This window comes from Erpetoichthys calabaricus, chromosome 4, assembly GCF_900747795.2.
Source record: "Erpetoichthys calabaricus chromosome 4, fErpCal1.3, whole genome shotgun sequence".
Taxonomy (NCBI): domain Eukaryota; kingdom Metazoa; phylum Chordata; class Cladistia; order Polypteriformes; family Polypteridae; genus Erpetoichthys; species Erpetoichthys calabaricus.
Window position 1 is genome coordinate 109294175 of NC_041397.2, and position 23869 is coordinate 109318043.

Sequence of the window (23869 nt, forward strand, 5' to 3'; positions counted from 1 at the left end):
TACCATCCTACACTATACAGTACATTTCCAGCATATTTTATTCCAATAAATTAATTATAACAATAGTGTATCTTTGTCAACTCTCCAACTATAACAGTGACTATATTGGAATGATCTTTTTTCACAAATATTCTTAAAAGGTTAGTGACACAAGATTAGGTCCAATAAACTGGAGAACAAAGAGTGAAGGAGAATGGAATGGTGACAGATGTATGCTAAAAAGGCCTAATGGCAGAAGTCCACATTTAAAAATAAGTTATTTATGATAAAAATGAGTTATATTTATGATCTTTCAGTGGGACAACATATTCTCCTACATATGGAATTTTGCATGTCCATGTCATTATTTTGTATATTACTATTTCATTTTTAGTTTAATTCTTAGCTCAGGGGTATTCATTTCTAAAAAGCAGTTAAAGTTAGTATTCAACTCACTAACTAAAGTTAGTAAACAATTCACTGTAGTTTGTTTGTTTTTTTGTTTTTTTCTTTTTCATTTTGTTTTATTGAAAAGCTGTCTCCCTAATTGTTTCCTGATATTAAATCTGAGGGAGCTGTGCGCGTAAAAAAGTATCTATTTCCTATCAACAAAATGTGCATACAGTATGATATATTTTGTTCTCACAGTATACATATGCACTCTGCATGACACAGACATTTGTGGATAGTAGGGGTACCTGTGGGAAAGGGATTATAGGAACAAGACCATAAGAAGGAAAATTACATAAAAAGTTGCGAACATATGGTAATAACATAGTCTTTGAAGGCAGCCATCATTTTCTTATGAGCATAATTTGTTGAGATATCTTGCTTCCACAAAATACTTTACAATTGGCAAAATTTTTTAATATTTTGTTTTGGTGTAACTTTCCTGAGGGAATAAAATTTTTATTTGAACACATTCTTTAATAAATCATGACAGGTAGATTTTTTTCTCACAGACCACTGTTGATGCTTCCTTCATATTTTTTTTTCAAAATTCTGAAGATGCACTGTGTGGAAGGATGAGGTGACCAAATATTTAGATGAGAAAACTTTGAACTACAGCCATATATAAACAGTTCATATATTTAAACATTTGAAAAGGCTGAATACTGTATGTATACCAATACATCCTTGTCATGAGTCATCTAATAAAGAAGCACATACTAGCACTGCTTTCTTTATTACTTCTACATGTCTACATGTTTATAATTGTAAAGAAACATATCAATATGAGATCTGTCTTGGCTCAGTTTTAATGAGATAATCGCCTTGTGCCTCATACAAGGTCGTGGTCTCTTAAAAAGCAGTGCCTTACACCTGTGTATAAATCCAGTTCTATTTTTGGTGAAATTCAATTCTTTATTTACATCCTTATTCTGCAGTTAGCAAAGTTTGGCTTTTATTGACAGTAGGAAAACATACATTATTCCTAACTATACAGCACTATATAGGAATTATAAAGCTAACATTGTATATTCAAACTTGCGAGTGTTCATGCTAGATAATAATACTAAATCAATAAAAGATTAACAATATTGAATACAAAAAAGAAAAATATGAAAATAATTTATGCATGAACTCTACACTGACATAGCATACACTTTGTATAGGTAAAATGCAAAAGAATGTAGAAAGTATGAGGTAAACTGAAAAACAGTAACATAAATCAAGCAAGGGGTTAGTGTAAAACTTCAACATAGTGCTAGATGGAATTCAAATCCTCGCAATTTCACACACACTTACTCCTGAGCTTTCGACATCCTATCAGGTGTCATCATCAGAATACAGAATACAGAATACCACGCAGTACATGCCCAGCTGTATACATGGGACAAACATGTAAAACACTTGCAAAACATATACAACAACACCACAATACTGTCAAGAAGGAAGGACACATGGTCTCTGATAAATGCATACTGTATATGTAAGTTCAACCGGACACACGTTTAGCTGGAGCATGATGCAAGTAAAATTCGAGGCTAATACTAAAAGTGCCAGAGAGCTGGCTGAATCATGGCTATCAAATGCAAACACTATCAACAGACACTTCTATATATGCAGGCCTAAAAAGAAGAACATCCAAATAATAAAAAAGACTTAAAGATCAACACCCTCCAAACCCCACCTTACTAACCCCCCCTCTTACTCCCACCTAACCCCAACACACTTCCTCATTTGCTATATATTGCCTTTGATTCCTGTATGTCTAATAATTTTTCTCTGATGATGACACCTGATAGGTGTTGAAAGTTCGGGAATACAGTATAAGACTATTTAAAAATACGTGGTTAATATTTTCCCTTTGTGGATTTCTAGTTAGGGCAGCACGGTGGCGCAGTGGGTAGCGCTGCTGCCTCGCAGTTGGGAGACCTGGGGACCTGGGGACCTGGGTTTGCTTCCTGGGTCCTCCCTGCGTGGAGTTTGCATGTTCTCCCCGTGTCTGTGTGGGTTTCCTCCGGGCGCTCCGGTTTCCTCCAAAGACATGCTGGTTAGGTGGATTGGCGATTCTAAATTGGCCCTAGTGTGTGCTTGGTGTGTGGGTGTGTTTGTGTGTGTCCTGCGGTGGGTTGGCACCCTGCCTGGGATTGGTTCCTGCCTTGTGCCCTGTGTTGGCTGGGATTGGCTCCAGCAGACCCCCGTGACACATCCATTATCCAACCCGTTATATCCTAACAACAGGGTCACAGGGGTCTGCTGAAGCCAATCCCAGTCAACACAGGGCACAAGGCAGGAAACAGACCACGGGTAGGGCACCAGCCCACCGCAGTATATACTGCATATATATATATATATATATATATATATATATATATATATATATATATATAGGGAAGAAAAAATGCTTGACTAAAAAGCATGTCATAATCCACGTAGCTAAAGGAAGTTAGATCTTTTGTTTCAGTTTTTTGAGATTTTTTGAGGACCTACTGTGTATCCACTTAATGACATTGACAATGTAAATTTCTGAAGTTTACTTCAACTTGCATTTACCTGAATTGACTAATGGAAACTGCAAGAAATTGCAAGTATGGCAGAAAACAAGAAGCATTATCATATGTCTATAAATCTGAATAATTGCCATATTGTTGTAGTTGACATCTTTTATAAATTACCTGTACTGGGACAACTAAATAATATATTGTCATTGAAAAAAATATTTTATTTTCATATGATATAATCTAATTTACTATATAAACACACAGTCAAATTAGTGTGCAAAGCAACTGAACTGTACTTATCATTCAGTTATTCATCAATATGAAAGTTGTCATGTGGTAGAACAAAATCATATGTTAAGACCTGGATGTGCATATGCAGATTTAAACTGTTATGAAAGCCATTTTGCATCTCAGTTCCTGTCATTTCCTGTCAAGGAGATAATTTCTATGCAGATGTCAGCAGTTCCACTTTATACTCAGTAGGCACTTTGAGCTTTTCTATTTGACCCTGAAGCACACCAAATGCATTTTTACTGAACAAAAATGTTAAAATAACTTTAGTACAAACCAATAAGAATAAAAAATTATACAATTCCGCCACCCTGGGCATTCCCAATAGTCATGTAGAAAGTTTCTAATGCTTTAAAACTTTTGCTAGTGTGTCAATGGAGAGATCCAAATAATTTATCTTTTGGGCACAGGGAGTTTTCATTTCATAGTTTGGTTCTTTTGGAAGGCTCAACTTCAAGGATTAATGGGGCGTCAGAAAACAGCATTAACAAGTGGAAGGTTATTAGTAAGAAAATCAAAGGCCAGCTGGGTGGTGTTTGAGAAGGATGAATGGTGATTTTGTTTTCCCTGGTGAGTGGGCATCTTGGAGTTGTGGCCATGGATTCTTTTTTGGGGATGTAGGAGCTATTTATGACATCTCTATCTGTAATGTCTAACATCCTTAAATTATGATTTTTCAAATATTTATTTTGTAATTTTCTCTGTTCTGTAACTGTATTTTTTCACATTACTATACATCATAAATATTTAGTCCCCCCCCCAAAAATTCATCTTTTATTTTCATAAATTGTTGCTTAAATTTTACACTGTACAAAATGCTGTTATATCAATAGTTCTGAATCAAAAACATTGACATTGATTTTGACATGATAATATTTACTGCATAGCCTGATTCTGCACCTGTTGTTTTATGGTATATTGAGCTTTTACTGAACTGCACCGATGGATCTTCCTTACTTTCTGATTTAAGATGTAATCTTACAAGCATTTTTAAAATTTTTATTAAATTGCCACCTGTTTTTCTTGGTAGCATAATGGTGTGATCTTTCTAGCAGAAAACACCTGAAAAAAATTGCCCTTTTCCGAAAGAACAGCTTTGTTTGATGATGAAAACATTTTAAACAGGGCTCTTATTTACTTTCTTTTTTGTCTACTTACTTAAGTTTCTGTCTCTGGATTGCTTCTTCTGGTTAAATACAATACATTACCATTCCTGAAATTACTAATTAGATACTTTTGGCTGAAAGTACCAAACTGTCACTACATCTCAGCCATCAGTATACACAATTGGCATTACAAAGATGACACATTTGGAACCCTTTAACAAGTTGGACTATTTAACAGACATTAGGATCCATAGATCCAAGTATGTTTTCTTATTTCTTTTTAAAAATATTTTTTAATGAGTCATAGGGAATGTTATGGCAGGTTATACCAAAAGAGAAAATTAAAATGTTATACTGTATACAATGTAAAGTAAGGACTGATATATGTAAAAAGATTTAGGAATCCAGGTGGGAGATCCTCATTTATTTGTCACACTGACGGAGATACAAAAAGTGGTGTGGCGTCTTTTAGTGTCGCTATCTGGAATTAAAAGAACAGAGGTGCAGCAGCATCCTTCACTCCCTGCAATTTCTGTTGGTGCAATGAGAACCTCCAGGGTCATGCTGTCTTTCACTGTTCTTCTTCAGAAGGGATGTAGCTTGAAATGGGTTTCTTCCTAGAAGTTTGCCTCGATAGTGGGAAATGGAAAGCATCTGATCAATTGTATCACCCTTTACTACTACCCTGGTGAATCCTTAAAACATTGTCATAACAAACTCACCAAATAACATTTAATTTCAGTAAATAATCTTCATTGGTCAATCCAAAGTTGACACAGTGCATAACAAAATACAAAAGAAAGATTTAGCAAATTTACAATGATAGGAGTAAAAAATAAAGAATAAAGATAAAAATAAGGAAGTTATGTAAATCTTCCTTAATTAGGTATTTAAAAAATGGTAATATACTGTATCTAGAGAACTCTTCCACATTTTATCAACTAGCTAAATTCACCCTGTCAAATAAAGTTTGTCTTATCCAATTTGAAGCAAAGAGGGATAATCATATTTTCCAATTAAAAAAATACTTGGTGTGTTTTGTTGTATGTTTATAAAAAAATACACTACATTACATTGTAGATTAAGCAGTGGAGTTCCATTCAGTGTGTCTCCAAGGAATAAATACTGAGACACAAAGGGCATCTAAAGGCAAACCCAAAACATATGTCAACAAAGCAACACTAGCATCTGGCTGAATTGCTCACAGAATGAGGGAATCAACCAGATGTGTGATTTTGCGTAGATCAATACAATGAATAATTTTAATCCGTCAAAGCTCAAATCTAGCTCAAGCAGAGGATGAGCAGACTTTTGCTAAAGTGATGTGTCACATATTATCTGGGTATGTGATTATTAGATCTTGCTCTCTCAATGCTGTTTTAAAATATATAAGGGTTGGTACAGTTTTTAAAATTGCTCTTCTTTTTCTTGGATTATTTTACTGTAGTATCTCAACAGTAGATAACAAATTTAAAGATGAAAACTGGCACAATTTACCTACAGCAGGTTAATTTTAGGTTACTTTGAAATAAGCATTATAGATGTATACATCTTTAAATATCACACTACTATGGATAATCCATATATTAAATGTGGATAACTTCACTGAAGTTAGAATTGCAAAGCCTGGTGTTAACAGTAGTATTAACTGAAAGGTAATCAAATTAAAATTGTCATTTACATTCATACCAAATTCTCAACAAGATTTGTACAACGCAATTTATACCAGTTTGTAGTGAGGTCTACACACATAAGAGCATGTGGAGTGGAATTGAAGACACTTCTTTTCCATGGTAGGCCATGACTGTATATTTTAACGGACTTAAGAGAAATTTTAAAATCCAAAAGTATGAACTTCAACTGGGCCTTTCAAGTATTTTTATAATGGGTTAGTTTATATGATGATAAATCTCTCCCTAGAAATTAAAAAAATGAACTTAGTTATGTAAATAAAGGTACATTTTTTAACAAGGGCATATTAGGTCAGATGAAAATATCCTGTTTATATGGATTAAAATTTCGTTTAAGTTTGTTTTTGAGAGATTAGTTTATGAAGATATGTATTATGCTTGTTTATGTGACACAGGAAAAAACTACCCTTCAATTTTTTTCTGATAAGGAGAAACTTTTGTTAGAAGCAATACAGTTCAGACTTTTGCACAACCCAAAAATCTTACAAAAGCACAAATTATCCATGAGTGATACACTACAAAATCCAGGTTAGTCTAGCATACTGTTAACATGTAACATATAATATTGATTATGTCTATTCATTTACAATTCTATAAATGTTTTGGAATACCAGGAACAAATCAAGAGCAGCTCAGCAACAACAATGAGTTAAAAGGTAGTAGAAGCCAGAACCACAACCTAAGTTAGTTATTTGAATAAATGTAGCATTCAAAAATAGAAAACAGAAATTTTGGAACAAAACTTAAATTTGCATAACATTGCAAATAATAAGTTTCACACTGTTCCATTAATTGCCTTTATTTGATTCAGATTGTTTTTGGAATTAAATAAACACAGCTTTATATTACTAGTGGGGTTGGTTGGCCTACCCCTAGCCGATAGCAAGCAAACAGGTACAGTATATTCCAGCACAGTCAAAACTCTGGCCCTGAGATTTTTTTACAGTCATAGCAAATGCTAAAACTATTGGAAACTGTCAACTCTGCAAGATGAATGGTAATCTACTTGCTTAAGTATCGCCAGTATCTAACTTAATATGCAGAAGAATATGACTTCTCCTGCATGATCAACAGTCATGATTTTGTCGGCAACTGAATGTTATGCAGTTTTACCATTTGTAAGTGTGTGCCATTACCTAGGCTTTATTTGTCACCTGCTAACAGACAACTGAACTGCTACTGTTCTTAGTAGAACCAATGTATATAAGGTATTCTGTTTGGCGTATTCCTGTTAAACTGGTTGTGGTGACATGAGAGTATCATTGTTATATTTTCCTAATGAAGATGAAAAAAATTATATATAAATGTATACTATATGATGTATGGTATTAAAGAAAAATGACCATTGCATGAAAATGTCACATGAAAACGTTGCACAATTTTGTTAATCTTTTAATATATGTTGAGTAGCTTTTAAAATATTCTATTTTAAACCTTTAATAGATTTTATGTTATGTGTAGTATTTATTTCTGTAGTAAATCTGAAGGCTTTCCTCCTACTTAAGTGACACACTATGATTTAATTTGCCCTCTGTCAGTGTAAAATAACAACATTCATCAAGCAATCCTTTGCCTTTCTGGCTACTGAAATGTACTTGGCAAGTCCATGGATTAAATGTAACATTCTTAAATTTCATATATTTTTAATTTTTAGGCACTGTGAGGGAAAATTACCCATGTCTACCTAAAGAAAAATTTGCAGGCCTGCTGAGGTTTAAATTGTTTAGCCCATTCCCATGTCTACAATAATAAGAAGACAAAACCACCATATTCATGTACCTCTCTAAAAAAGAAAGAGAAATGCCCAAAGCCCAGACTGCCAACCCCCCATCCTTTAACATGTTGCAGAGCTGTATTTACAACAAAGGGAGATGTGCAAATACAGAACGAAACAGAGAAAAAGAGAGAGAGAGAGAAAGAGAGAAGCCATCCACACAGACATATTCAATGAAGATTCATTATCTGCCTTACAGTCCCAGGAGACTGGATATCAATCTCAGATGTGGTGAATGTCTGCATGGAGTTTGCACATTTTGAAACAAAAACATAAATGATGAAAAAATTATTATTATATGAAGCTTTCACTTGAAGGAAGTAAATTAGTTTTGATAAATGTTTTTGGATGACTACTTAAATAGAACAGCATGTTTGACACTATACTGTATACTGTACAATTAGCACCCAATAATATACAGAAAATAAGTCAAAAGTATTGCATGAAACAAAAAAAACAAATAAGGGGAAAAAGAGTAAGATGAAATTCTTTCAGTATCTAATAAAAATATCTACTCTCAATATATAAAAACATTAGTGAAGTCATGCAATGTTATCATGTGATGTTTTCATGCAATACTCATTTTTCTTCAAAACTGTACGTTATACAGTATACATTTATATTTCATTTTTTTCATCTTCATTAGGAGAATACAATGATACTTTCATGTCAGTGCAACCAATTTAGCGTGCATACATCAAACAAAATACCTTAAAATGCATGAACGTTCAATTGCTAACAAAATCATGACTGGTGATCATGCAGGAAAAGTATTCCTTCTGCTTATTAAGTTAGATTCTGGTGATACTTCAGCAAGAAGATTACCATTCATCTTGCATAAATGACAAATTCCAATAGTTTTAACATTAGCTATAACTATAAATAAATCACAGGGCCAGAGTTTTGACCATGTTGGAACTTACAGTACATATGGACCAATAGCAAGCGAAGTGAACTATTGAGGTGGGGGTTGGGCTGCCATTGAGGCACACCCCCCTAGTACAGTATATTTTGGTGGATGGTGTAGGTACTTGCTTTACTTATTCACTACATATTTTACCAAAAAAAAAAATCAATCACCATAGCAATCACATACCTTTTCAATAGCTAATTTTCCTCTTTTCCTCCCTCTTTCCTCTTCTTGCATTCCACATCAGATATTCATACAAAGTAATTGGCTTATTTTGGTATCCTGTGTGGAGTATATTTATGTTGACTACCCGATGAGTCATGAAACAGTTAAATCCATTTCTATACATATTATTATTATTATTAATATGTTAAACTCTGGAATCTTGGTTGAAACATATTTTTCACCCAACTTTTCCACCATTGGAGATTTACTGAATTTTTGGATTTAGTACCTATTTTCTCTTTAGAAATTGTGAGTTTCTTGTGTCAAATACATAAGTTTGCCTTCCTCAGTATTTTAAAATAATAAGATAAATGATAAAAAAAAAATTGATAATATTATTGATGCTGCACAAGCAGGCTCCATCTCCAAGTTCTCTGCTAGCACAATAATAAAATTACTATGTACGTTTTTTTTGGACATCGATGTAAATATAGGCACTGTAAAATGAATCACTCCATTTACCATGACCTAGAAAATGAAGCAAATAGCCCTTATGTAAAACTGGCATTAATAGTTTATATAACCTGTTACATGAGGACAGACAATTAAAGGTGTCTTAATAGCTAAAGTTAGGTTGACAATTAAAAAAGGCAAATAAAATGAACAAAGTAATGTATAAGTTAGTAAGACGAACAAAACAATGAGTTAGACAAATCAGGACAAGTAAAGTTTTTTTTCCAGTCCATTCTTTAAAGTGTACCTTACACTATATTGTTAAAGCTGCCAAATAAAATTTGCTTCCTACTGTTCATTTCAAAGATGAAGAGCTTATGTACTGACACACTGTAAAGAAAGTCTCCTTTTTTCTTTGACCTTTACTGTCATTTTCACATTTTCATAAATATGCTAACACTGCAAATTTCAAGTGTGTGTTCTGGTACAATGTGGTACTGTTTAGGCCAGACTTTAACTCCATATTAAGTTAATAAAATTGACTCCAAATTTTTAAATTCATCCCAATAAAATGATTTCAAAGTTGCTTTTTGCCTTTGTTTAAAATCAGATGCACATTCTTATCCAAATTCCACTTTTATAAATACAGTAAGCCCAACTTGTTTTTAAAAAAGGATATCAAAAATATTTTACCAACATAATATTCACAAAAATAAAATTACACTTAAACAGTAAGAATGCATGACCTGATATTAATAAAAAGAAAATAAAGACAGATTTCATTAACACATAACATGTTGGTCCTATCATAAATTATATTTAAGTGGATCAGCATCCATATGTCATCAAGAAATAGTCATTTAGCTAAAATAAAAAACAACTTTAAAAACATACAGTACATCTACTGCATTTTTGAATGCGGACTATATTCTAAAAACCATGTCAGGATGATACTGGTATTAGTTTTGCTACTTTTTGTCCCTGAGTCTGGGATTCCAATCTCAATACAGACACTTTCTGTATGACATTTTCACATTCTCATTGACTTTTGGGGATGTTTTAATTTCCACCCATATCAGAACAAAGTGCAAGTTATATCGACTGGTGACTACAACAGCCATACGTATGTATCTGAAAATGACTTGTGATAAATTGGTGATTGTAATCCTGTACTAAAATAAGAAGCTTTGGAAAATAAATAAACAAACATAGCTAATGTCTATATTTAACTTGAAATAGGTTATTTAATGGAAAATTTCCTGATCATACTCAGATAGTGGTATGCATATATTGTAAAATTCCCATAATGCCACAATCAAGCAGACACAAAAATAAACAAGAATATCTTTTCTTTGTGATCTCTAGATTTGTAATTACTGAGTGTCAGATCTACCCAACAAACAAATCCATCATTAAACAACTTTTCCAAAATCAGAAACAGAAAATCTGCACAAACCAAAATTTCAGTATGATGGGGAAGCCAGATTTGTAGACTGAAAATAATAAAAATGAAACCAGAATAACAAAACCAGACTACACAAATTGCACTCAGATGTTTCTAGATCTTTTAGCACTAAAATTTATATTTGATATTGTTCCTGACAGTTTCTTTTCTTTCTTTACTTGCCTTTCTCAACACTAGGTTTCCCCTTTTTCTTTCTCCATGGTATCCATTTCTTGTCTTCCCATCCCCCAGGTAGGTTTTCTTTGTTCTTTTAGCTTTCTGGACTTTCAACACTAAATCCAACATCCCCACCTAGAGCATATACAACCCAGCATTTTGCAACAGTAACACCTTTCAACCCAGCACCATCAGCTACAAAAATAGACTCAATAGTAATATTAGTGTTCTGACACTGCCTCCTCTAAGGAAAACATTTCTGTCAAGTTCAGTAGCATCTCTCAGTGTTCCTTTACCGTTCATCTGTGTTCTTAGTATAGGTCAACATTTCACCAGAACATTCTGGGCCAATAACAATTCACCAGTCCCATTTGGATTATGCAAGTCATTCTCATCACTCTTAAGTATCTCTGTCATTACCCAAGCTAGCGTTGTAATCGCCCAGCAAAAGTACACAGTCAATGAGAGGTACTACACATATCATCTATGTGAAGGCCAAATATTCTAAATTGTTTTTAACACTCATGCTCAAACGATAGTCAGAGTTTACCTTTCTGCAACTCAGTCTCATACTTAGATACAGTCTTATCCATTGCATAAAACTCGAGCCAAATGGCACTCAGCTAGGGGGCTTGTTTGTACATACACATACTCACCAAGACACTTATTGAGCTCTAGGTCCTAGAGCTTCTTGATTAAGAAAGAGAAAATCACTAAAGTGCTGCTGAGATGTTACCGGGGTGGTCTGTTGTGTAGTGAGTGAAGCAACATGCTGTAATCAGTGCATGCTCCCAACTAAAGTGAAGTCAGACTGTACAGCAAAAACCACAGGAAGTGGGGAGTTTGACTATACTTATTCAGTACTTCTCTGCTTTCGCTGTGAGCTCCAATTCCTTCTCATCAGTGAAGTGAAATTTCATGGCCCAAGGTAAAGTTTACAACTTTAAGGTCAAGTCCTTCTAGATGTGCCCCACTCATGCCCAATAGGTCACATGCAGGAGCTCAGCCAGGCAACACAATTATGTGTCCACCATACACTAGCTGGCAAGTGAGCTTGGCTGGAAAGATGGGTTTCAATATTATTGTCCCAAGTAATCAGTTTTGGATCATTATATGTCTGTTCCTCAACTTGTAAAGGTTTATCTGTGCATAGTAATCACCAACCTTTTGAGCCATTGGGTCACTTTTTGTAACAAAAATAAATAAAACTTTTACCACTTATATGCCGGATTAGGCTATCCAGAGTAAACGTGAACCTTTTGCATATTCCTGTTTGACAATATCTACAATTACATAAAAGATCACTGTTAAAACATACTTTATTATTTTGCTGCAAAGTGCTGATGCTGGCGACATTTACAGTCAGTGAAATCTCTGTGGCTGCACAGTGTCTGCAAGTGTCTTGTAGTCCAGAGTACAGTTTGAGATAGCAAGTCTAACACGCTAAAAAACACTGTGTTTCTATTTTCCCCACATTTATCTGTTTTTATATTGGAGAGCAATAACACATGTTATGGTTTGTATCTTCTGCTTTTGTTTTTGTGTTTGAGCAGAAATTTCTCATAGTGGAATTTGAGAACTTTATGCAGTATTTTACTGAACTTGCGTATTAATTTTCTATTCTGCAAATAAAGTTGGTGCATTAAAAATTGCTATTTTGAACATTTGAATTTTTTTGCAATATTCTCAAGTTGTTTCACATCTAGTTACAGCAGGATTCACAGCGCTTATACTCTTTTGTAATACTGGATGTAGAATTTTTGTTTAGTTATTTTGCAGATTTTTCATTTTTTCTTCTTTGCTGCAATTTCTGGATGACAATTTTTGTCCTGACAGGAGAAATTCCTGACAAGAATGAAAACTGGTTCCAAAGAACCAAGATAGCATTTGTATTTGTGCTCATTTTTTTCAAACAGTAAATTCTGCTTTAGGACAGGTGGAGAAAAAATATAATCAAAGCGTTCAGTTAAATGCTAATTAGGAATTTGAGTGGAATATACATCAGTGAATATAAAGAATTATAGGTTTAATAACCATTGCCCTTTCACCAATTCTTAATATTTTTTTCTACCACTCGCAAAAATCTAAAGCAGACTAAATATGGTCCTGAAGCTTAAAAATTAAGACTACATTTATTAAACATCTTTATAATCAGCAGACTGCTAGTGTTGTAGTATTATCGCTATTGCCTCATAGTTTATAGAGTCTCAAGTGTAATACTTCCCCATACACTGCAAGTGTGTACTTTGTAAATTCTATAAGTGCACATGTGTGTGTATGTATGTTTTTCTCCTGGTACATTTCCAAATACCCATAATCTACATGACTGGCAACTTTATATTAGCTTAGCATGCGTAAGTATAGCGGTAAGTGTGAGTGTACCCTGGGATGGACAGGTCTCCCATCCAAGGCTGTTTTTTCCTTGCATTCAGTACTGCAAGGATAGGAACTAAGTGCCCATGACATTGATCTTGATATGAAGATTTAAAAATGGATAGATAGATGAATGAACTTGTATGTTTAGTCACACTACAAAGTTATTTGTTACTTTTTTTTATGTGTGAGAGAAAACTTATTTGTATGCTAATGCATTATAACAACTATATTCTATACAAGAGGATTTTTCTCTCACACTCACTTACCATTGATTGGCTGTCTAAACTGAGCACTTTACAAATACAGAAAAGCTAAAATGATCGCAACAAACTACATAGTAGTTAATTCTGTACATTATTCAGTCTTGACACAGCTTCCTACAAAAAAACTCTAGGGATAAGTGCTGTTCATTATTTACATAATGATTTAGAATGAGGAATTAACACCAAGCTGAAAAAATCTTCATGAGATACTCAGCTGGGGAATCTGACTGACCATAATATAGCAAGTACCTTTGGATAGATCCAACACACACATGCTAAAACACCAAAATAATAATATTTAAATTATTTAAATGTAAATATCAACATTGGGGGAATAAATCTAACTTTTTTTGTGATAAATGTGAACTGTGTACTGTGATATCTGGCAATATCTAACAAGAATAATTTGAGTGTCAAATTTCAGTAACCTGTGCACATTAGTTGCTATTTACTCTGCTTGTGAGCAAAAGTTAATATAGTAAAACAAACTGAAAAAATATTTTTAAACACAAAAATCTACAAAGTAAATGAATAAAACAGGCATATTTAAATATCTGTAACCTTGAACAAAATGCTTGTTTTACGTAACTGTAATGTAACATAGCAAACAAAAAGGTAAAAATAATCATAAATAACAGTAATTTTACTGCAAAGAAGGCATTTCTGATCCAGTAGGGTGCTGTTACTTTGACAGACAGCGACGATATTAAATCATTCCTTTAGACGGTAGGACAGTCACATTTGGTCAGTATTTGATTAAGAGCCCTTTGCAGGATACCATAAGTTGTTTCACAAAACGATGTTGTTACTCTGGGGGGGTTGATTTTACATCTCTAAAAATAAATATCAGAAATATCTATTTAATACTATTTTAAAAATTGTTAAAAAATTTAATAAATATTTAAAGGAACGCCAGACACTTTACATGTCTATGTTGTATTATTATGTGATGAAAAAAAAAATGTGAAATACATTTAAGAAAATATCACATAAATCACAAACAATAATTCTTATGATAGATAGATAGATAGATAGATAGATAGATAGATAGATAGATAGATAGATAGATAGATAGATAGATAGATAGATAGATAATGTAATATATGTCATGGGACATTGACCACTACTCTTTTTATTTTCTGATTGCACGGAGCATGTTTTTGACAACTAGTGTTTTACAATAATACTGCTTGTATTCAGTTTTCTTTAACGTATTTCCACTAATTACAAACTATTAGGACCACTTTACAAGGATGTCAAAAGTTGAAAGTCTCATTCCTTCCCTCTAGTGGACATCTCTGTTTTTTTCTGAGTCAATACCTTTTATCTGCCAAATATTACATTCAGGTGAGCACACTTTTGAAAGTAAAAACAAAGCTTGTCACACATAAGTTGACTACTCATCAATTTAACCACATAGTGTTACAACAAAGGAAAAAAAATTTGTCTGCTACTTCCGTTCACCTGTCAGAAGCTGAAATTGATTTTCTAAGTTGTGAGTGCTTTCAGCTGTCATAGATTGCTACATTTAGTGACACGGGCAATCAATGAGAGAGTTAAAATTAACCATAGCTGCTAAAAACTCTACTCTCCTATATTTCTAATGATAAAAAGGAAACTACAGAGGTAGCCAACTTTCAGTGTACCAAAACACTGTTTGTTTTTGCTGACATTACATTAAAATGTTAAAATAACACTATTTACAAGATTTGAATAATTATTATTATTATTATTAGTAGTAGTAGTAGTAGTAGTAGTAGTAGTAGTATAATAGTTTTATAGCATTACATTGAAGAAGCAGGTTATTGACAGTCTATTTTTGGGCTCTAGTTTTGATTCTGTTCTAAAGAGCCTTCTAAGTTAAATGTGTTCTCTTGCTCAAGTTTACATATATTTTCTTTATATTATTGGATTTTCTTTTCACGATCCATTGATATCCTGTCAGGCAGACTGGCTGTTACACCATGCAAAGTGGGCCCCTGTCTTTCATCCATCGCTGACAGATAATGCTCTCCCATCAGATGACCCTGGTAAGGATCAGTAAGCTCAGAATAATGGATCAGCAAATCATTTTTGTTGATGCATAAATAAATTAAATAAATATTGTTTGTTAGCATCAATGTCTAAGAGGACTGAGTTTGAATTCATGAGCAAAACAGAATCCCGGTGATCTGGAGAGCCTTTTGGAATGTACTTTTAAGTACATGACCTGTACTTACAGATAACCTTTTAAATATTGGCTGCACTTTCCAATCTCATGTTGCCCTCTGATATAGATTTTCTTCACTAAAGGTCATGGAGGATTGTTGTACTAGCATGAATGAATTCCAATTTGCTGCAGCACTGCTTTTTTATTCATTCTAAAAACACACTAAAATTTTAATGTCAGAGAAATAGGTAATCCATATTTGCTACCAAATAATTGCTTATATGAACCTTCCTATACTTCTTTAAAAATCTAATTACGCTTTGGTTTCCTATTGGGTCAGTAACAACTGGCAAAAATGAAAACACGATTGTCTTGGATAAATTGGCAAAGTAATGAAATGTATATGCTATAAGTCTTCCAAACCTTTTTACTCAGCAATACTGGACAACTATTTATTCTCTTTGACCACTATAATGTCTTTTTCATTGATAATGCTGTGTTGTTAACTGTATGGTGACAAAACTGTAAATAATGTAATTTTGCACATTTTATAGTCTTATGTCACAAACCTTTTGTATAAAAACACAATACAAAACATACTACTTAACGCATACAGGACTGACTTACTTCATTTAATACAGTATGATAAATGGAATAGTGACTTTGGGTTTTTCTTACTTTGGAGCATAGCCATTTTGAAACGTTTCTATTTTGGTTATAATGTATGCAAAATGCTAAAATGTGTTTGCCATAGTTTCTGTATCAGTTCAAAAAGGCTTGAGTCAAAAATCTTGCTTTTAAAATATCATTCAATATACTAATGTGCATTATTTTTTAATTAAAAAACACAAATCCTGTTTTATATTAGTGGGCTTTACATAATGCACGCTCTATAGAAAACTTGGCACCACTGCAGAACTGCTTTTTCTCTTCAATAGCTGAATTGAATGAAAGCTTATTTTATATTGTGGTTTACATGCTAAAAGCTACTCCATATTTTGCTTTATAAAACAATGGTAAATGTTCTTCCTTTTAAACTCACTCATTCAAGCAACACAACATTTTCAGAGTTGCTCAGAGAGGCAGTGGTGGGATGTAAACCTGTGACCTTGTTGCTTAATGTTTACTATGTGAGCTAGTAAAGCATACTACCAGACAAATAAGACATAAGATTTTTGCAAACAAAAGCAATTTAAGTCTGCTGTACCCTGGAGCAGAGCCCTGGAGCTGAGACCTGCATAAACCAGCAAAGTTAATGTTATCAACCAGCAGATAATTTCAATCAAACATAAAAATATCACGTAAGAAATGTATAGCACATGGCCAAAGCAAAAGGCTTGCTAATAATGGATTACATGTAAACAAAAAAAATCAAGCCTGATATGAATTATGAAAATAAGCCATTTCAGATCTGTATTGCATCTATTAGGAAAGGTCTCCAGAATAGTTCATCTATGTTATGTATTTAACTAATACAAAAAAGATGTTCATGTTATTTCAATTTACTCCTTAGCACATAGCTGTATATCCATATCAAAAATATCAAGGTATGATGTTCTGTTGTTATTTGAAAGGTGGCATTGTTTGTGCCTATTAGGAAAATGTCATTATATCTACTGAAAAATGCTGTGTATATTCAAGAAAAGTTCATAACATGTCTCATTATTGTGAAAACCCAGAGTAACAGCAGCTGGCATATTTCTGACATAGCCCAAAACATGCTGTATCTGTTTAAATATTATCACGAGTATGTAAGCATAAACATACAATGAAAAGGTACTTTGATTCAACTGCATTATTACAGTACAATAAGTAAATGCACTGACCCTAACACCAACCATATGCTACTCATATAGCATGCAGACGAAACTCTTTAAAGAACCACTGATACAATTAAGTCATTGATTGCGGAATTAGACCACAGCACATAACAAAATCTGATACTTCAATCAAGAAAAAAGAAATTTACTCGGGGTGGTTGCATGATTGGAGCATTTTTTTTTTTTTGCTATGAAAATTACATGCACACATTACATTTGTATGCACAATATTTTTCAAACAGACTAAATTAGAGACAGCAAACATTTGAAAATAAGATTTTAAAATGATGTAAGAACAGAACCGCAAATACTCTGGTTCACACATAGTATTAATTAGTAGTCTCTTTTTGTTGTTAAACAAAATCTGATGTCTCACAGCTGAACTTCTAAACAGAACGCAGTGTTTACTACAAAATAACTTTTCAAGCACATGTGGAAAACACATCTTTATTTGGAAATTCAGATATAATCAAGTACAATGTAAGAACATAGAATATTCCAAGCCATCTGGGTAGCTGAACACTTTAATCTCTACAAAAATGTTTAAAGGTCAATAAAGGAGATGGATGTTGAATTTTTTTTTCTGTCTATGTAAAAAGTGATAAAATAGGAAAAAAGAACATTGGATATGTTTTAGCAACCACTGTACAATGTAATGAATGAGTAAATAAAAGAATGTGTAGGTGTGTCTATGTGTTCAGTATAACACAGAGTGTCCATGCTTATCAGTCTCACCATACTGTATCTTCTACTTTATACTGGCATTTTATGTCCTTTACTAAACAGGCCGCAGGCTGACATAAATGTTAACAATCCATTGTATATGTGCACATACTGTATACCTAATAAAAATGATAATACAAAAATGAAAAAGATGAGAAAATTAGTTTAGAAATGTGCATGAGTGTATGCCTGCCAATGCAAAAACAGTCTCATGGCTTTCAAAAGGAAAAACAAAATCCTAACTAGATTTATCACACATCAGGAATACTCCTGGGTTTGCACTTCAAATGTATAAATCGCAGGCGAATAAGGAAAGGGAGACGCTGCTCCGGGGGTTCACCCTGTCACAGTTGTCATTCGACCTCTCTCCATGGTGCTGAACCCGCCGTTGGGTGACATGATAATCTGGACCTGATTGAGTTGACAGCTCTGCTCACTGTGTGTGTCACATGGGAGCGCTTTACATTTGTATGCTAATAACTGGTTTAATTGTAGCAAGTTCTTCAACAGGCAAGCAGTATCAGCACCGGAATCACATTAGCTTTAGTATTTAGCTATCCAACTCATTATGTGTGTGTGGGGGTGTGCGTGCGTATGTGTGTGTGTATTTCTTAGGCAAAGTCTGATAAGAACTCAGAAACAGCATATACAAGAATAACAAATATAATATTAAGGTAAGGTAGTTTCAGATGAATTCAGGAAACAAAGATCATTAGATGAGACGAAATGCAATGTCAGACTTTCTCCGACTTCACTTCTACAATTGTAAACAACCTGTTTCACATTAACAAACAAAATGTAACAGTTAACTTTCAGAATATGTTTTCACTGATACCAAAAATCATTAAGAACCTCTGTAAAGAAACCGGAAAGAAAGAAATTATTTTGAACTGTGTAAAAGTATCGAGGAATGTGCGACTACTTGGAATGTATAAATCATTATGCGATTAGGTTTATTTTACAGAAAATTATAGAAAAATAATGATTTAATTATTGTTTGAATGCAAATAAAAGTTTTTTTTAACACGGGTATGACCGACAGTAACACAAGTAACAGATGTACTTTATTAAAGGGATGAAATTACTGAAAGCACGCCTTTTGCACTGGCATGTTGGAAACTTTTTCTCATGAAGCGCTTGAACAAGATACAATTAGTAAAACAGGTTTTACTTGCATGTGTATCATCACCATGTAACGTAATACTTAGGAATTTACGTTAACGATTTCCATGTCCCCGTATATCCATAACATTCCAAATGTCAACATAACCTGTGCGTATATGATGCTTTACAATTCAACACAGTGCTGGAATTATGTTTTTCGCTAAAATGACTGAAATGCGCGAACTACAGTTCGGTGCTGTTCTCGGAGTGTCTGACTTTTCCTCGCGTCTGCGCTTTTCAGTGTTCGTTTCAGAGAGCACGCCTCGATCTGCTGTACGCGGTGTAGCACAACGTTACGGCTCCCATCCCTTGTGTACAGTTCCCGACTAAGCCTGCATCAATTCAACCCGGTTTTATTCACCGTCAGGGCAGAAGATGTGCTTTCTAGTGCTGCCGTCTCAACCTTCAGCATACCACCCGGTCTGTCACTTGCCAAGTCTGTGTGACACAGACGCGCACAAACAGTACTCACCCGTTAAATAAAAAGGCACAACAATAGACGAGCCTTACCGTTTTAGAAGACAGAAACGAAAGAAGGCTGTAGAACTTTTCATGGAAACCAGCTGTCTCACGAACAGCCGCCGCTCTGGGCGTCAGGGGTGAAGGCAAAATAAAATATATTCCAAACGTGGAAGCAAGCAGGACGGCAGTAGTTGTACAGCAGCCCGAGCTCTCGGGCGCTTTAGCTCCGTTGCATCTTAACGCTGCGCCGCCTGTTCCATTTGCAAAGGACCGACTGAAGCGCGCGACACGGTTCACCGTGCACGGCTTCGTCCGCGGAGACGCGCGAGCCGAGAAGGGGAAGCTGCGTTTCAGGTGCGAGGACAGACTGGAAAGCGCGAAACCGGGGGCGGTGGGGGTTATGCGCAGAGCTGAAGGGGTACCAGATGTGCAGACGGTCGAGCTAAGAGCGCACCGTCCTTCATCAGGCTATCGCTTCTGTTATTATTATTTTCGTAAATATTACCTCCCGTGGGTCAGCAGTTGTGTCATCTGAAGCATGCGCAAAGTACTGGAAAATTATGAAAGACGAGGAGATGATATGCCTCATAATTGGATTTAATCAGCTTAGAGGAAGAAGTGGCTTTCGTACAGAATTCTGCAATGCTAAATAAAGACATATGTAAAGAATATTGTAGTCTGTATTTTATAGAAAACTAGCGGGTTTTCCTCAGTAATGGTAAATGTAATCGAATGCTATTCAGCGATTTCTCCTTCCTGTTATAATAGTAGCATTAAAAAAGCATTTTTCTCCTGGTTAACAGCTGTTGATTATTGTAACTGCGTGTGTTATGTCAGAAACGTTTTCATCTGTGTTGATTTCTTGTCATCAATTTCACTGATCTGTGAAACTGTGTTCCCTCCTCCTTATGGTCCAAGCCTGGACAGGATGTCAGTATATATTGCATATAAGATTTCCATTCATCTGACCAATTTCTGAAGCCACTTGATCTAGTTATACAGAAAGATAGAAAGTTTGGGCTAGACCCTGCTGTGCTGGGACTGCTGCAAAACAGGTACCAATTCGGTATATTGTACCATCACAGGGCTTGCTCACCAACATTCCAGGCAAATGTAGAGTCTCCCATCAATCTGTCATGTTTTTCATTGCAGTGTTTTGGAAAAGATACAATGCAGAGTGGAATAAACTGAGAGACATAAGGAGAACAAACATACTCAATACAGATAGTTACTTGGCATTTAAACGTTATGTTCTGAAGGTATGAGGCAGTAGAGCTAACCACTGAAGCACTGTGCTGACTCATTTAAAGATTCTCTGCATTCACATTTCAAATCTCTTTCCATATAGAGTCATGTGGTGCCATCACAAAACATAATAATGCATGACAGCACCCGATCCTTGAGATTTCTTCTTCTTTTTCATTATTATTATTATTGTTATTATTATTATTTTTTGTTGTTGTTGTTGTGAGCCGCTGTGGCAACCCCTAAAGGGAGCAGCTGAAAGAAGTAGAAGAAGAAGTTGTTGTTGTTGCTTTTGTTGTAGTGTCCACTGATTTTTAGAGCCCGCTTCCCTAGTGCAGGATTACAAAGCATTTGGGCAATTACGAGGCTGGAATTAGCTTGGCCTCTCAGCCTGGGGTAAAGCATTAAAATATTATTAAGATTATTACTGCTGTCACCATCATTATTATTATAATTAGTAGTAGTATTAATGTTGATTTGTCTTGTATAAATAATAACATATACTATATATATATATATATATATATATATATATATATATATATATATATATATATATATATATATATATATATATATAAATATATATATATATATATATATATATATATATATATATATATATATATATATATATATATATATATTTATACAAACAGTATTTTTATATATAACAGAATTGTATTCAGTGATACTTTTAACTTATAAATGAAGGCAAATATTTCAAGAAAATAAAAAAATGCAAAAGTAAAAATTACACTTCAAATAAGCAACTTTACAAATAAAGGTTTAAAAAAATGGAAAAACCCTGCATGTTACATACTGTAAATGTTTGCTTGACTGCTGAGAAAAAGTAAACACCTTTGTACACAGACCTTCATGGAACTGGCACAAACTACTAATTAGTTTATTATTCATTTGACAAATACTAATTTTGCATCAGCTGTACTATTATTAAGCAGTTAATTTATACCCATAAATGGTTGGTCGTTTCAAGCTGGGGAGTTTGACTGCAGTTAAATATATTTGGTGTATACTAAAATGTTAAGAAATAGAAATAGTCCTGGCTCCTTTTTATGTATTGTTAGAGAAGAAAGCATTTGATCCAATTATGCTACAGTATTACAGTTAATCACATTCTGAAACTACCCTGTGAAGAATTAATGACTGAATCTAATCACTGTTCGCCTTTGTTTTTTTCCTTTTTCTATTTTAACAGTAGAATAACACAAAGACATGAAGGCCAATCACCGTGCAATGCTTCTCCACATCCTGGACCCTTTTGTGACCTGCTGCATGGTTTCTATGGCAAAGTCATGTAGCCCTTTATTAGTCTTCCAGAACCCCTGAAGCCTGTGAAGGTCAGTGAAGGAGACAGCTTCCATCCTTTTTCTGCCACGCACCTTCTTAGGCAGCTCGACAACAAAAGAGGAGATTCAGACAGAACCGTTTAACACGCTCTGACAGGACATTGCAATTCAAGGCAGTATGCTATGATTCATTTAGGCAATTCTGTGGGCATCTTTAAATATTAGAGAGTAGTGAATTACCAATGTTTTATGCATGTGAAGGAATCCATACTGGCATACATCTCAATAGCTGGAAGCAAGGATGTCAGGAACTTTCAGAAGTGATGCAATTGCTATTTTCATTACAATATATCTCCCAAGCATCCAGAAGTTCTGACTCAAGGTTAAATTCTATACAAAGATTTCCAGTTTGCATAATGGACAAAGGCAGGTGATCTCCTGCCAGTTTTATTACAATTTTAATTCTGTTTAGTAATCATTTGTTTTGTTTCCTTGTTGTTTCTTATCCAGGGAATATCTGTGATGATAACTATGCCTCTTGTGCCCCCCAGTGCAGGATTAGCGATACACCAATGATGCATTTTCTCTGGCAGACTTTTTACACTCTTTGCCTTTGGGTGCAGTGCTCAGTATAACATAAAATTATGTCATGAAACACCGGGAAAACAGAGCAGATTCCACCAGATTTATCACGTAGCAGACACTGATGCCAGTATTAATGCAGCCATCTCAGTGTGGCCATTGTTGCTAATGGAAGGGAAAGGAATGACACAGAGACAATACTTTATTAGTGCACTAAGAAAAAGAAACTATTACAATACCACAAAACCTAAATATTTATTAATAGTTTAAGAAAAAAGAATACAATCAATCCAGGGAGCCACAGAAACTAAAATTTGTGGGCAGCCTTGCTGCCTGTTTTGTGCTCCAGACATAGTTCCATATGGTGATGGTTATAATTGATAATAATATAAATAATAATACTGTATTTTTAATTAACTCTTTATTTTTGCATCACCTTTCCCATATAATTACCATCATGCAATTTACATCTTATATCGACTGTATGCAAAATTGTATATCCAGAATTTATTTTATGGAAAGCATAGTTGAACAGCTGCAGACAATGCTTCCCGTTTGGACTCCACTTGTTTTTCCCTTATTTGACTGTTTTTCTTCCATCAACCTCATTTTATTCCTGCTGTTTATAAATCTGCTGTCAATGAAATTAAGTGTCAAAAAATGACACGAGTGGCCATGTTTGAGCTCCTTTAGGTGGATTAGGGGGCCAATCTGGCTTTATTTGTATCTCATCATCATTTTAATCGCCCCTTCAACCCTGAATAAAAAATGTGTTTGAAAATAAGGTCATTGTGAAGGAATAGATAAAGCTCATGCATTATTCATCCAGGTTAAAAA

The 23869-nt window shown here is 34.3% G+C and overlaps 1 protein-coding gene across 2 annotated transcripts in view; it reads right to left on the reverse strand.

The window, feature by feature from the left end:
- Positions 1-20373, reverse strand: part of enox1 (ecto-NOX disulfide-thiol exchanger 1) — a 722268-nt gene extending 701895 nt beyond the window's left edge. For both annotated transcript variants that reach the window (XM_028799665.2, XM_051926915.1), the window contains exon 1: positions 19944-20373. The gene's annotated coding sequence lies outside the window, so the exon portion shown is untranslated. The remainder of the gene's footprint in view (positions 1-19943) is intronic.
- Positions 20374-23869: the final 3496 nt, after the last annotated feature.